The sequence below is a fragment of the Microtus oregoni genome, unplaced genomic scaffold (genome assembly GCF_018167655.1).
Source record: "Microtus oregoni isolate MIOR12 unplaced genomic scaffold, Mior012 000099F_ref0000060, whole genome shotgun sequence".
Lineage (NCBI taxonomy): Eukaryota > Metazoa > Chordata > Mammalia > Rodentia > Cricetidae > Microtus > Microtus oregoni.
The window spans coordinates 629,921-642,938 of NW_024544712.1; the positions used below are offsets into that span (position 1 = coordinate 629,921).

At 37.9% G+C, this 13,018-nt stretch overlaps 1 protein-coding gene across 1 annotated transcript in view; it reads left to right on the forward strand.

The window, feature by feature from the left end:
* Positions 1 to 13,018, forward strand: part of LOC121443097 (histone lysine demethylase PHF8-like) — a 107,417-nt gene that overhangs the window by 88,082 nt on the left and 6,317 nt on the right. The window lies entirely within an intron of this gene.

Below are 13,018 nucleotides of genomic sequence, written 5' to 3' on the forward strand. Positions count from 1 at the left end.
TCTGGGCTTGTAGATGCTCATTACCACATCCAGTTTTACATGGGTTTGGGGAGCCAAACTCCAGTTCTCATGCTTATGTGGAAAGTGCTTTAAGGCACTGAATTCTCTTCCACAGCCCATGGTGCTTTTGCTGCTTAACAAACTACCCAAACCTTAATGGCCTAAAAGAATACTTACCACTTCTCATGATTCTGTGTTGGTTAAGCTGTTCCTGCAATCTCAGCCAGCTTGATTTTGGACTAGGTAGCATAAAAATACCTAGGTCCTTTTTCCACACATTCTTTTATCCTCCAGGAGGCCAGTCCAGGATTTTTTCACAGACTGGCAATGGAGTTTCCATCAGCAAGAAAGAATAAATCTCAATACACAATCATTTTTCAAGCTTCTACTGTGTCATGTTTGCTATTGTCCCAGCAATACAGCAATTTATATAGCTAAGCTTATGATCTCTCTAATTCTTAGAATGTGTTTTAATGAGTGAATCACCAAGATATAAAAATCAAACATATTTTCTCTATTTCTTCTTATAGTTACTACCTTTAATTTCTTCTATGAAGATAAAATTTTTGACTGGTGTATTAAAAAATGTGAAAAATACTAAAAGTAAGGGAAATTATGAAGAAGTAGTCATCCAGGATGTTGCCATTCAGAAGCAGCCACTGTTAACATTTTGACATTTTCTTCTAGTGTTTTATGTTTCTGTTCATTTTTTTTCTTTTTCTGGTTGAAATAACACTGTAGGAGCTGAGAATATTGCTCAGTAGTAGAGTGCCTATCATGTAAAAACCTGAATTTAATCCTTAGTACTAGGGGAGAGGGGTTTGAAATAATACTTACAATAAAACTTCATACTCTTATTTTTGTTTTGCTTTTTAATCAAAGGTAGTATTGTAGCAAGCAATTAATATAGAGGATTTTAGGTTGAATAGCAGTGTTCTCTCTCTGTTCTCTACTTTCAACTCTATGCCTTAAAGGCAGCATCATAGCTTTTATTTTCCTGGTAGATGCTTCAAAAGCTCAAGATAATAGAATTTATGCTAGTCATAGTACCACAGCCTGCAGCCCTAGTAGCCCAACAAAAGTGGAGACAGGAGAATCAAAGGATTGCAGATTTGAACTTTCAAGATGGTTCAGCATGGCCTTTTTATCTCTTTCTCTCCTTTTATCTCTTCTCTCTCTCTGTCTCTCTCTCTCCCTCTCTCCTTGTAATAAATATTTTATCTTTAAAAAAAAAAAGATGGTTCAGCATGTAAAAACACCTACCACCAAGCCTGACAACCTGAGTTCAATCTCTGTAGCCCACATGGTAGAAGAAGACAACTAACTTCTGAAAGCTGTTCTCTGACCTCTCCCCAAATAAATAAATGTAAAAAAATTATTTTTGCTAAAATAAAATATTTTTCTGGGCATGTGCCTTTAATCTCAACATTGGGAGGTAGAGGTAGGGATATCTCTGTGAGTTTGAGGCCAGCCTGATCTATATAGTAGGTTTCAAGCCAGACAAGTCTACATTTTCTTAGAAAATAAAGTATTGCAGATTTACAGTTGGTCTACCTAGGTTACATAATGAGATTGAAGTCATTCTGGCCTACATAGTGAGATCTTGTCTCAGAATTTTTACCACCATTCCTCAGTTTATCAGTCTGATTTCTCCTTTCATTAATTTCTGATATACTTCCCCATCTTTCCAATAAGTGTTCTTTCTCAATTGTATGATCAAAGAAATATCTCTCCATGAATATACCTAACTTCTTCTTTAATGTGGAACATTTATGCCATTGCCAAGTTTTATGATTAGTAATAACATCTGAAGTAAGCATATTTACATGTATCTCTGATAATTTATTTAGACTGACTCTCCATGAAATTATAGAGTGGTCAACGTATATAAGGATAAACATTGAAAGGCCTTTCTTCTACCCTATTCTCTAGCCTTCTACTTCTCCATTTGGAGTAAACCGCTGTTAACAGTTTCTTATGTTTTCAGAGATATTTTCAGATATTTACATCTGAGTACCATGTATATATTATCTTTGCCTTTTTTATTCTATTGGAAGATTCCTTTATGTACTGTCTTTTGCTTTTCTCACTAAATAATACATTTTGTTTGTTTGTGTGTAGTCTTGGCTGATTTGGAACTCTTAGAGATCTGCCTGTGTGTAATACCTGGCTCTCACTCAAAAATACATCTCAAAAATTGTTTATACTCACACAAAGCAATGTGTGAGACTACCGGTTTCCCTGTTCCTTTGACTATAGTTGGTTAATAATGAACTGTAACCAATAAGAACTTTAAACCAAGCCATAATAAACTTTTTCTCTCTTAAATTGCCTCTTGTTAGACATTTGGTCACCAGGATAAGAAAAGTAACATAAATAAATATATGTCCATTAACTAATACCTTAATTCTTTAATATTAACATTTTGTCAAAATTGTTTCATCCTTCTATCCATATTTAGCTATCTATAGTTTTTCCTGAGGCACTTCAAGATAATATATGTCAACATTTTGCCATTTGAGTATTTCCTAAGAATGCCTCCCTCTATGATAACACTGTTTATATCAATATTTGTCAGTTAAGTCTACAAGATATTCTAATACGAGTTCAATCGGTAGCTGGAGCAGAGAGCTGACCCCAGAGAGCCCTGAGAGCCCCACCGCTGCCCTAGTCACCATCACACCCTGGGAGGAGCCTCAGCCATTGCATCTAGCCCTAGTCACGACCACTGCAACCATGAGCAACAAGGCTGAGACCCAGCAGCAGCCTGACGCCCTCAGCGCCGCCTACACCAAGCCTGGCTCCATGGGCAGCGGCCCGGGGAGTGGAGGCCCGGGTGGCGTTGCCCACCTGCGGGGACAAGAAGGTCACCACAACGAAGGTTTTGGGAGCAGTAAAATAGTTCAATGTAAGGAAAGGATACGGTTTCATCAACAGGAATGACACCAAGGAAGATGTATTTGTACACCAGACTTCCATAAAGAATAACAACCCCAGGAAGTACCTTCGCAGTGTGGGAAATGGAGAGATTGTGGAGTTTGATGTTGTTGAAGGAGAAAAGGATGCGGAGGCAGCAAATGTTACAGACCCTGATGGAGTTCCAGTTCAAGGCAGTAAATACGCAGCAGACCGTAACCATTTTATGCACTATCCACGTCATAGGGGTCCTCCACATAATTACCAGCAGAATTACCAGAATAGTGAGAGTGTGGAAAAGAATGAGGGATCAGAAAGTGCTCCTGAAGGCCAAGCCCAACAACGCCAGCCCTATTGCAGGCAAAGGTTCCCACCTTACTGTTTGTCGACCACAGTATTTTTACCTAAAGATGTCTCTCTTTGGTAATGACAAATGTGTTTTTTTTTAAAAAAGGTCTGGTTTTTCTCAAAACCTTTAATGTTTTTTTAATTGTTTCATATCTGGTCAAATTAAGATTTTTAAGAACTTCATTTTTAATTTGTAATAAAAAGTTTACAACTTGATTTTTTCAAAAAAAAGTCAACAAACTGCAAGCACCCGTTAATAAAGGTCTTAAATAATAAAAAGGGATATTCTAATACTCAGTCTATAGCCAAAAAGTTTCCAACTGCCTTCCAAAAATGCCTTTATTGATCACTTTAAGAAATCTCCAAAATTCAGATCCAGTCAGTAAGGGAGTTTTTTTTTTAATTCTAGTTTAAAACAACTACCATCTTCTCATGTTTCTGTGTTCTGTGTTTCAAGAACTGGGAAGGGCACAATGGGAACAGTTTGACTTAAGTTTGTGACTTCTGGGGCCTCAGAAAAACTTTGAAGGCTGAAGCAAACCTGGTAGCCAAGAATTTGAATCTTTAGTTGTTTCACAACCTGGTGCCTGCTGGAAAAGGATTCATGTGGTTTCCCCATCTGACTAGCTTCCTCATTGCTGTGTGATCTCAGAGTAGTTAGACTTGCAGCATAAATAGGTTTTCAAGCATGGGTGTTCAAGGAGTCTACTAAGAACTTGACTTTCCCAACTTCACCTTAGAATCACACATTGTATCACTGAGCTGTATTTTACAGTTTGCAAATGAGTCTGCTCAGAATCAATGGGGGAGACATAGACTGTTTGTTATTACTAATTTGAGATTTTAGTATGATTACATCATTTCTCCCTGCCCTTTCCTCCCTTTAGACCCTTCCATATAGCCTTCTTTGCTCTCTTTCAAATTCATGGACTTTTTTCATTAATTGTTGTTACATATACATATATTCTTAAATACATAAAAAATGACCTGCTAAGTCAGTATACTGTTACTTGTATGTATGTTTCAGGACTAGAATTTGGTATTGGATAACTAATTGTTGTGTTCGTCCCTTGGGAAGACTATTTCTCCCATTTTCAGCATTCCTTAGTTTCCTATAGTGTTTTATATAGAATTGGGCCTTTCTGGTCTTTCCTTGTCTACTTTGGCATGTATAGTCTTGTTGTACGTATTCAGCCCATGTTTATGGAGTCATGCTAATGAGATTTTATAGGTGTCACTTATGACATTCCTAGAAAATACAATCTCACAGCAAACCCCTGAACCTCAGGTTCTTACAATTTTTCTGTCCCCTCTTCCATAATGATCCCTGGGCCCTAGAAACAGGAGTGTTTTATAGATTTATGCCTTAGGACTGGGCTCCACAACTCTGCATTTTAATTGATTGTGATTTTCTCTAATGGTCTACATCTGTTGCAAAGAGAAGTTTTCCTGATGCAGAGTAAGGACTACACTTATTTGTGGGAATAAGAACAAATATGTAGAATGTAATTAGGGATTATGCTCATTCAGTAAAGTGGTTTTAGGTTCTCCTCTGAGATTCTAGACTCATGAGTAGTTGTGTAGACTTACAGTATCAAGCATGATTTACCTCTTTTTGAGTGAGTCCAAAGTCTAATTAGACAGCTGTTGGTTACCAGCAAGGTATGTTGATCACTACTGCACCCTTTATTGTGCTGTTTGTTGCTGTGGCTTACAGGCATCGTAGCTGGGTAGGAGCCACTTGTTTCCCTCCTTTAGAAGCTTGCATGGCACCTTCTGGCATAAAAGCTAGTCCTCAGAGAGGAGGCTTTCATATCAGTCCCGGCTCAGGGGCCTCTGGGACATGTGTCTGAGGTGCATGGTGTCTCCTTCAGCAATAAGGACTTAACTTCTGCCTCTGGGGAGGGGTTAACCAAAGGCAATAGCAATAACAGTGTTTTGGGAGTCACTTAGACAGCCCTGACACCTCATACCTGCTGTTGGCGTTTTTGGTAGATAATCTTTGACTCTTAAAAGGAACATTGTCATCCCAGATGGGAATTTTTCATTTAAACTAGATTTGTATATTTCTACACTTTTTAAATGCACATATGCAGAGTTATAATTTCCCTTCTGGGACTGCTTTCATTGTGTCCCAAAGGTTCTGTTATTTTGTGTTTTCATTTTCATTTGGTTCCAGGAAATGTTTCATCCTTTCTTGATTTCTTCTTTGACTCATTCATTATTCAGTAATGAGCTATTTAGTCTCCATGAGTGTGTGTAGTTGCTAGTGATTTGTTTTCTGTCAATTTTATTTCATTTTGTTGTGGTCACATAGGATACATGAAGTTATTTCAGTCTTTTTGAGTTTGTAAAATTTGTTTTGTGTCCTAAGATTTTGTCTTTTAAGAGTTGCCTCTGTGCCGGGCGATGGTGGCGCACGCCTTTAATCCCAGCACTCGGGAGGCAGAGGCAGGCGGATCTCTGTGAGTTCGAGACCAGCCTGGTCTATAGAGCTAGTTCCAGGACAGGCTCCAAAGCAACAGAGAAACCCTGTCTCAAAAAACTAAAAAAAAAAAAAAAAAAAAAAAAAAAACAGAGAGTTGTCTCTGTGTGACACTTAGTAGAATGTGTATTTTCTTGGTGTTTGGGTAGAATATTTTGTAAATATGTTAGGTCCATTTGATGTATGATGTCATTTATTGATGTTTATTTTTCAAACCAGTAACCTCCCTGTTGGAGAAAGTAAGGCATTGAAACCAACTACTATTAATGGATTTGTGTTAATCTGTGTCCTTAAATCTAGTAGTACATATTTTTATGAAATTGGACACTACAGAGTTTGCATATATGTTTAGAATAGTAATTATCTTAGTTGAATGTAATATCTTAGTTAAATGTTCCCCTGTTAGAATGAATTATCCCTCTTCATCTCTTCTGATTAGTTTTATTTTGAACTCTATTTTGTCAGATATTAGGCTAGCAATGCCTGCTTGCTTGTCGGTCCCAATTGATTGGGCTACTTTTATCCATCCTTTTACTCCAAAGTGGTTCCTGTCTTTAAAGCTGTGTTTCTTGTAGACAGCAAATAGACTGTTTCTTGATCCATTCAGTCAGCCTGTCTTTTGAGTGGAGAATTGAGGCCATTAATATTTAAAGTTATTATTGAAATGTGTGTGTTAATTGTGGTAATCGTGTCATTGGTTTTTGTTTTTGTATTCCTACTGGTATTTTGTATTTTACTAGTTACAACTTGATATTTCTTCCCACCATCTCTTGATTATACTCATTCCTCTCCTCAGCCTAAAATATTACTTCCTGTCTTTTCTTTAGGTTTGGTTTGTTGAATATAGTTTTTAGGCTGTTTAAATCATGAGAATTTTTTTTTATTAAACTATGGCTAGTCTAGTTTGTTCATCATGATCTTTTAGGACTCGGAATGCATTGTTCCTAGCTTGTCTGGCTTTCAAAGTTCCAATTGAGAAATCAAATGTTATCCTTTATTTGTGACTTGTGTTTTTGATTGTTTTTTTCAGCTTTCAATATTCTTTCTTTGTGCTATATACTTAGTATTTTAATTATGATGTGCCATGAGGAGTTTTGTTTTCTTCTGGTCCTATCTATTTTGTGTTCTTTATGCTTCCTGTATCTGTATGGTTTGTTTGTCTGTTTGTTTGTTTGTTTGTTTTTTCCTTAGTTTAGGAGTTTTATGGTCTGGCCTATGCCATTGACTTTGGATTCTTCTCCTTCATCTATGCCTGTAATTTGAAGGTTTGGTCTTTTCATGGTGTTCCACAGTTCCTGTATATTCCTTTCTTATGTTTTTAAAAACTTTTACATGTTCCTTGCTTCTTTGATATACTTTGTATTTGATTCTTCCTACTTGTAAGACTTTCATTTGAATTTTCTAGTTGGGCAATTGGGTTTTCCAATTCCTTCATTTTAACTTGAGTCCTCTTCAATGTTTATATCTCTCAGTTGAATTCCTTTCTCAAGTCCTAGGTTGTCTTTACCTTTTCCATCAGCTTTATATTTGTTTTTTCTTGGGCATCACTCAGGCTTTTATTTCTCCTTACTTTCATTAAGCTGTTTCTTTGTATCTTCTTTAAACTCCTAGAATTCTTTGATGAAGTTTATGGTTCTTTTAAATTGTATCCTGTGATTCTTATAGGTAGTCTAATTGGCAAACATTTCTACAGGACTGGTACATTTTCAAGGGGAGATCTGGGCATGATATTTCTCTTTTTTTTCAAGATTTATTTATTTATTATGTATACAGTGTTCTGTCTGCATGTGTGCCTATAGACCAGAAGAGGGCACCAGATCTCATTACAGTAAGCCACCATGTGGTTGCTGGGAATTGAACTCAGGACCTCTGGAAGAACAGTCAGTGCTTTTAACCTCTGAGCCATCTCTCCAGCCCCTGGGCATGATATTTCATAGTGTTTGTATTTTTTGATTTGAACATAAAAACTTCTTTTGTTCTGTGTCTGATATGGACAGACTAATGCCTTGACTAGTACAGCCATAGGTATCACAGGGATCTTAAAAATAGGGTAATTATAGACAGAGGTTCACTTCAAGAATGAGAAATTTTTATTTTTCCCACTGCTTATACATACTGTTTAGCTAGCTACTAGAGATAGCATTGCAAGCAGAGCTTGTGTGAACAGTATCTTTGCCCTTCTTATCTGAGTTCTTCCTTCCAAACTTTCCTGCCCTTGTAGCCTTGGTTTGCCACAGAGGACATTCCTCCTATGCAATTTTCTGCAGTCAGAGGGCCACATCTGGGTCAGGGTTTGTGCTCAGAAAAAAAAAATGCAGACCGTGTGGACCCCAGCATACCATATTGGAGTAGAAGATAGGATATGTAGGCTAGTTATACCTAGATGTTGGGAATGGCTTAAGTGGAATGAAGTCAGTTAGACAGAGAAGACTGCACTGGTGTTTAGGATGTGTCCTAGTCCAAGCCTAGAGTATGAAGGTACATCTGAGAGGTTGGATGTTGCATGGGAGGAGCCTGTGTGTCAGTGGAAGGCAGGGCAGGTCTTGATAGAAGCCTAGAGAATGGTAGTGACACAGGCTGAGGTGGTCAGACTAAGCTGGAGACCAGAATGTTGGAAACAGGCTAGATCTGGTTGGTTAGAGAGGAAGGGTCAGACAGACTTACTGGGCTTATACATTTTTATGTATACGAACTGGCTAGGGGGAAAGGTTGGGTGTGGTGAGGGGAGGGGTCTGGCAGAATCCTGGAGATAGAAACACTTGTTTCAAAAGATCTGTGATTTTTTTTTTGAGCATCGTGTTTCCTGGGCTAGATGTGAACTAATTTTATAGCCATAGATGACTTTGAACTTCTAATCTTCCTGTTTCTACCTCTGAGTGCTGGGACCCAACCACACCTGGTTTTAGGAGGTATTGGGGGACCCAAACCCAGGGCCTTGTAGTGACTGGACTGTAGAGGATAATTTAAGATGCCCAAATATATGTGATACACAGTTATATGTTAGTATTTTTTGCTGGATTTGCTTTAGATCATGTTTTAAACAGACAAAATATCATCCTTAAAGAATTAGTTTCAATCTCCTGCATAACCTGTTTACCAAAGTGAATGTGGTTTATTCAAAAATTATCTTTTATAATGCTAGTAACTAACCCCAACTATTATGTCATTTCTCCCTATGCTTTTCTCACATAATCATAGTCCTGCTATACATAGTAAAATTAATGATTTTTTTTTTGGTTTTTTCGAGACAGGGTTTCTCTGTGGTTTTGGAGCCTGTCCTGGAAAAAATTAATAATTATTCATTAATTACATGATGGTATCTAATTCTAATCACATAAAAAATGCCAATGTCGTTTGGTCAAGACATTGTTTATTTAATGGATTTACTTAAAATGGATTCTAAACAAACTCCATATAGCATTTGACTGTCATACCTTTTAAATGACTCTTAATCTAGAACAGTTCCTTTTGGTTTTGTTAGTTTTATTATAGAAGCAGATATAATTGTTCTATAGCCAATATAATCATCTAGATTTGTCTGTTTGCTTTCATGTGACATTGCCACTTTTTGAGAAACTGAGTTAATTATATAAAATATTATTTTTTTCTTATGGTATCATTTAAATTTTCTATCCTTGTCTTTCACTCAACTCTCAAAACACTTTGAATAGTTTGCTTGCTTTTAATTTCTTAACTCAAATAATGCTGCAAATTGCCTGCTTCCACATGATTGCATTTGTTTCTCTGTAATTGTTACTAATGACATGAAATTTCATACTTGTAGCTAGGTGTGGTGGATTTTGCCTTTAATATCTACACGGAGAGGCAGGTAGCTTTTTGTGAATTTGAAAACAGCCTGCCTGATCTACATAGCAATTTCCAGGGCTACACAGTGAAACTCTTAAAAAAAAATCCCAAAAGTTCATACTTTGAATACTACCTACATATGTTGGTGCTATCTCAATTTCAGAAGTATATAATTTTCTTTCTCTTTTTTTCTTTTGTTTGTTTTTCAAGACAGGGTTTCTCTGTGTAATAGTCCTGGCTGTCCTGGAACTCGCTTTGTAGACCAGGCTAGCCTTGAACTCACAGAGTACTCACTAGATTCTGTCTCCCGAGTGCTGGGATTAAACGCATGTGCCAACACACCCATATTATAATTTTCATCCGTTTTTTTTGTGTTAGGGGGTGGTTTTTCGAGACAGGGTTTCTCTGTAGCTTTGGAGCCTGTCCTGGAACTTGCTCTGTAGACCAGGCTGGCCTTGAACTCACAGAAATCCGCCTGCCTCCTGAGTGCTGGGATTAAAGGCATGCACCATCAATGCCTGGTCTAGTTTTCATTCGAAGACTAGCATATACCCTTAAAGTAATACTGAGGTACTGTGTGAATATCCAATTTTCTAGAACCAGTGTTTCATTAAGATTTGCAAATTTAGGATTTTTTTTTTTTTTTGGTTTTTCGAGACAGGGTTTTTCTGTGGTTTTGGAGCCTGTCCTGGAACTAGCTCTTGTAGACCAGGCTGGTCTCGAACTCACAGAGATCCGCCTGCCTCTGCCTCCCGAGTGCTGGGATTAAAGGCGTGCGCCACCACCGCCCGGCTAAATTTAGGATTTTTTTTAATTCTGTCACTCCTACATTTGTAAGCTTGCATTCTTGTATGTGTATGTGTCTGTCTGTCTGCCTGCCTGCCTCTATGTTTATGTTTGTTTGGATATACATGTTTTAGTGGTTGTTTCCTTTCGTCTGACTATTCAAAACATGCTTACCTTTCAAAAGTATGTTATAGTGACATTTGAGATGACCCAGTCGGTAAAGGTACTTGCCACCACACATAATAACCTGAGTTTGTTCTTCAGGACTCACATGTTGGAAGGAAAGAACTGACTCCCACATGTTGTCCTCTGACCTGCACAGTTGTGCCATGGTATACATGCACAACACGAGTGTGAACAGCAAAGGATTTCAGCATGAATGAGGAGATGGCTCAGTAAAGTGTTTGTGCAAGCATGAGGACCAGAACTCAACAACTAGCACCCACATAAATTTAACAAAAAAAGAAAAGAAACAAGCGTTGATGATGCATACTTGTAATCCCAGTGCTAGGGAGGCACTTGCTCATTCATACTGAACTATGTCTGTCATTGCTTTCTACCTTGTGAGAGGCACGATCTCTTGTTGTTTGCTGCTGCATACCTGGAATAGTTGACCTATCCTCTTCCAGGGTTTCTCATCTCTGATTCCTATCTTGCTCTAAGAGCACTGAAATCACAAATGCTAATTAATGCCTCTGACCCTATGTGGGTTCTCAGAATATGAACTCAGGTCTTCACACTTGCAGGACATGTGCTTTACCTATTGAGCACTCTTGGGTTTTTTTTCTTTTGTAATTTTATTTTATGAATGTACATGTAATGCATGTAGAACTCAGAGGATGTTGTGTTAGGAGCGGCGGGGATGGGCTGTGTCCCGCCACCCGGCTAGCTTATGCCCGGAATAATTACACGGAAACTGTATTCTTTTAAACACCGCTTGGCCCATTATATCTAGCCTTTTCTCGGCTAACTCTCGCACCTGGACTAGCCCATTTCTAATAATGTATGTATCCCACGAGCTGGCTTACCAGGAATGATCTTAACCTGCATCTGTCTGGAGTGTGAGAGTCATGGCGACTCACTGACTCAGCTTCTTTCTCCCAGCCTTCTGTTCTGTTTACTCCACCCACCTAAGGGTGGGCCTATCAAATGGGCCTAGCAGTTTCTTTATTGCTTAATCAATGAAATCAACAGATTGATATATGACACTCCCCCATCAAGAGGAGAACTTCGTAGAGTTGGTTCTCTCCTTACACCTTTATGTGGGTTCTAGGGATTGAACTCAAGTTATCAAGCTTGTGCTGCAAGTGCTTTTACCTGCAGAGCCATGTGACTGGTCATTTTTTTTTAGATAGGATCTCTCACTAGTACCTGGGGCTTGCTGATTAAATCTTCCTGATTCTGCCTCCCCAGCACTGGGCTTACAAGTATCCATCATCAATGCTTGTTTTTCCTATTTGTTCGTTTGTTGTTTTTTTTTAAAGATTTATTTATTTATTATGTATAGAACATTCCTTCCATGTATGCTTGCAGGCCAGAAGAGAGCACCAGGTCTCATTATAGATGGCTGTGAGCCACCATGTGGTTGCTGGGAATTGAACTCAGGACCTCTGGGAGAGCAGTTGGTGCTCTTAACCTCAGAGCCATCTCTCCAGCCCTGTTTGTTTGTTTTTTAACTTATGTGCACTTTACTGAGCTATCTCCTCAGTCCCAGCTGGGATTTGGTTGTAAAGAAAAACTTTCTTCACCTGAGGATATTTGTTTCTCCTAGAATGTGCTTATTGAAAAGGATAAACAGTAACAGTTGTTTTTAATTCAGTATTATTAAGGTACTATAAAAAAAGTTATGACATGATCTTTAGGAACTCATTGGTTGGTATATATGTATATATATATATATATAAAATAATAATCTTCAATAGTATTACGTTATCAAGTCACTTGTGCAGATTATAAACTCAGAGAGAGAGAAAAGAGCACTGGGACCAGGGAGGTCCCAACCATTTTGTATAAGATATTACTAGCATACTTTTGAAGGATTGGTATATTTTTTAAAGGCAAAAGGAAAAGGCATTCTTTAGGCAGTTCAGATGGCAAGTATGAGTATGGAGGGAAAGATAATGCAATGTTATTCTCTGGGTATGTAATAAGGAAGCCATATGTCTGGAGTAACAGAAAATAAGGTGTTTAGTCTGTTTTCTGCTGCTATAACAAATCACAACTAGGTAAATTTTAAATAAAAACTTTATTTTTCTCATGGTTCTGGAGGCTGGAAAGTCTACAGGTATGATGCTGACATGGTTTAGGCCTTCATACTAAATTGCCCCGTAAGTGGAAGGTACCATGTGGTAAGAGGGTAGAGGAAGAAAGAGTTGAAATTCACCCCTTTTAATACCTAACCCATTCATAGAGTAATAGCTTTATACCATTGAGGAGAACATTGACATCATGACCTAATTGCCTCTTTAAAGATTCTCCCTTCTAAACTGTTAAAATGATTATTAAGTTTCTACATGAGTTTGAAGGAGGCATTCAAACCATAGCAGTAGGTGCAGAAACTAGGTTGGGAAAGTAGGTACTCCAGAAAAAACAAGGACATAAAAGCACATAAACAACTTTAAATGCCTGTTTGAGGAAGGTAATTTGTATTTATGTATGCTTTGGTCATTAAATAGG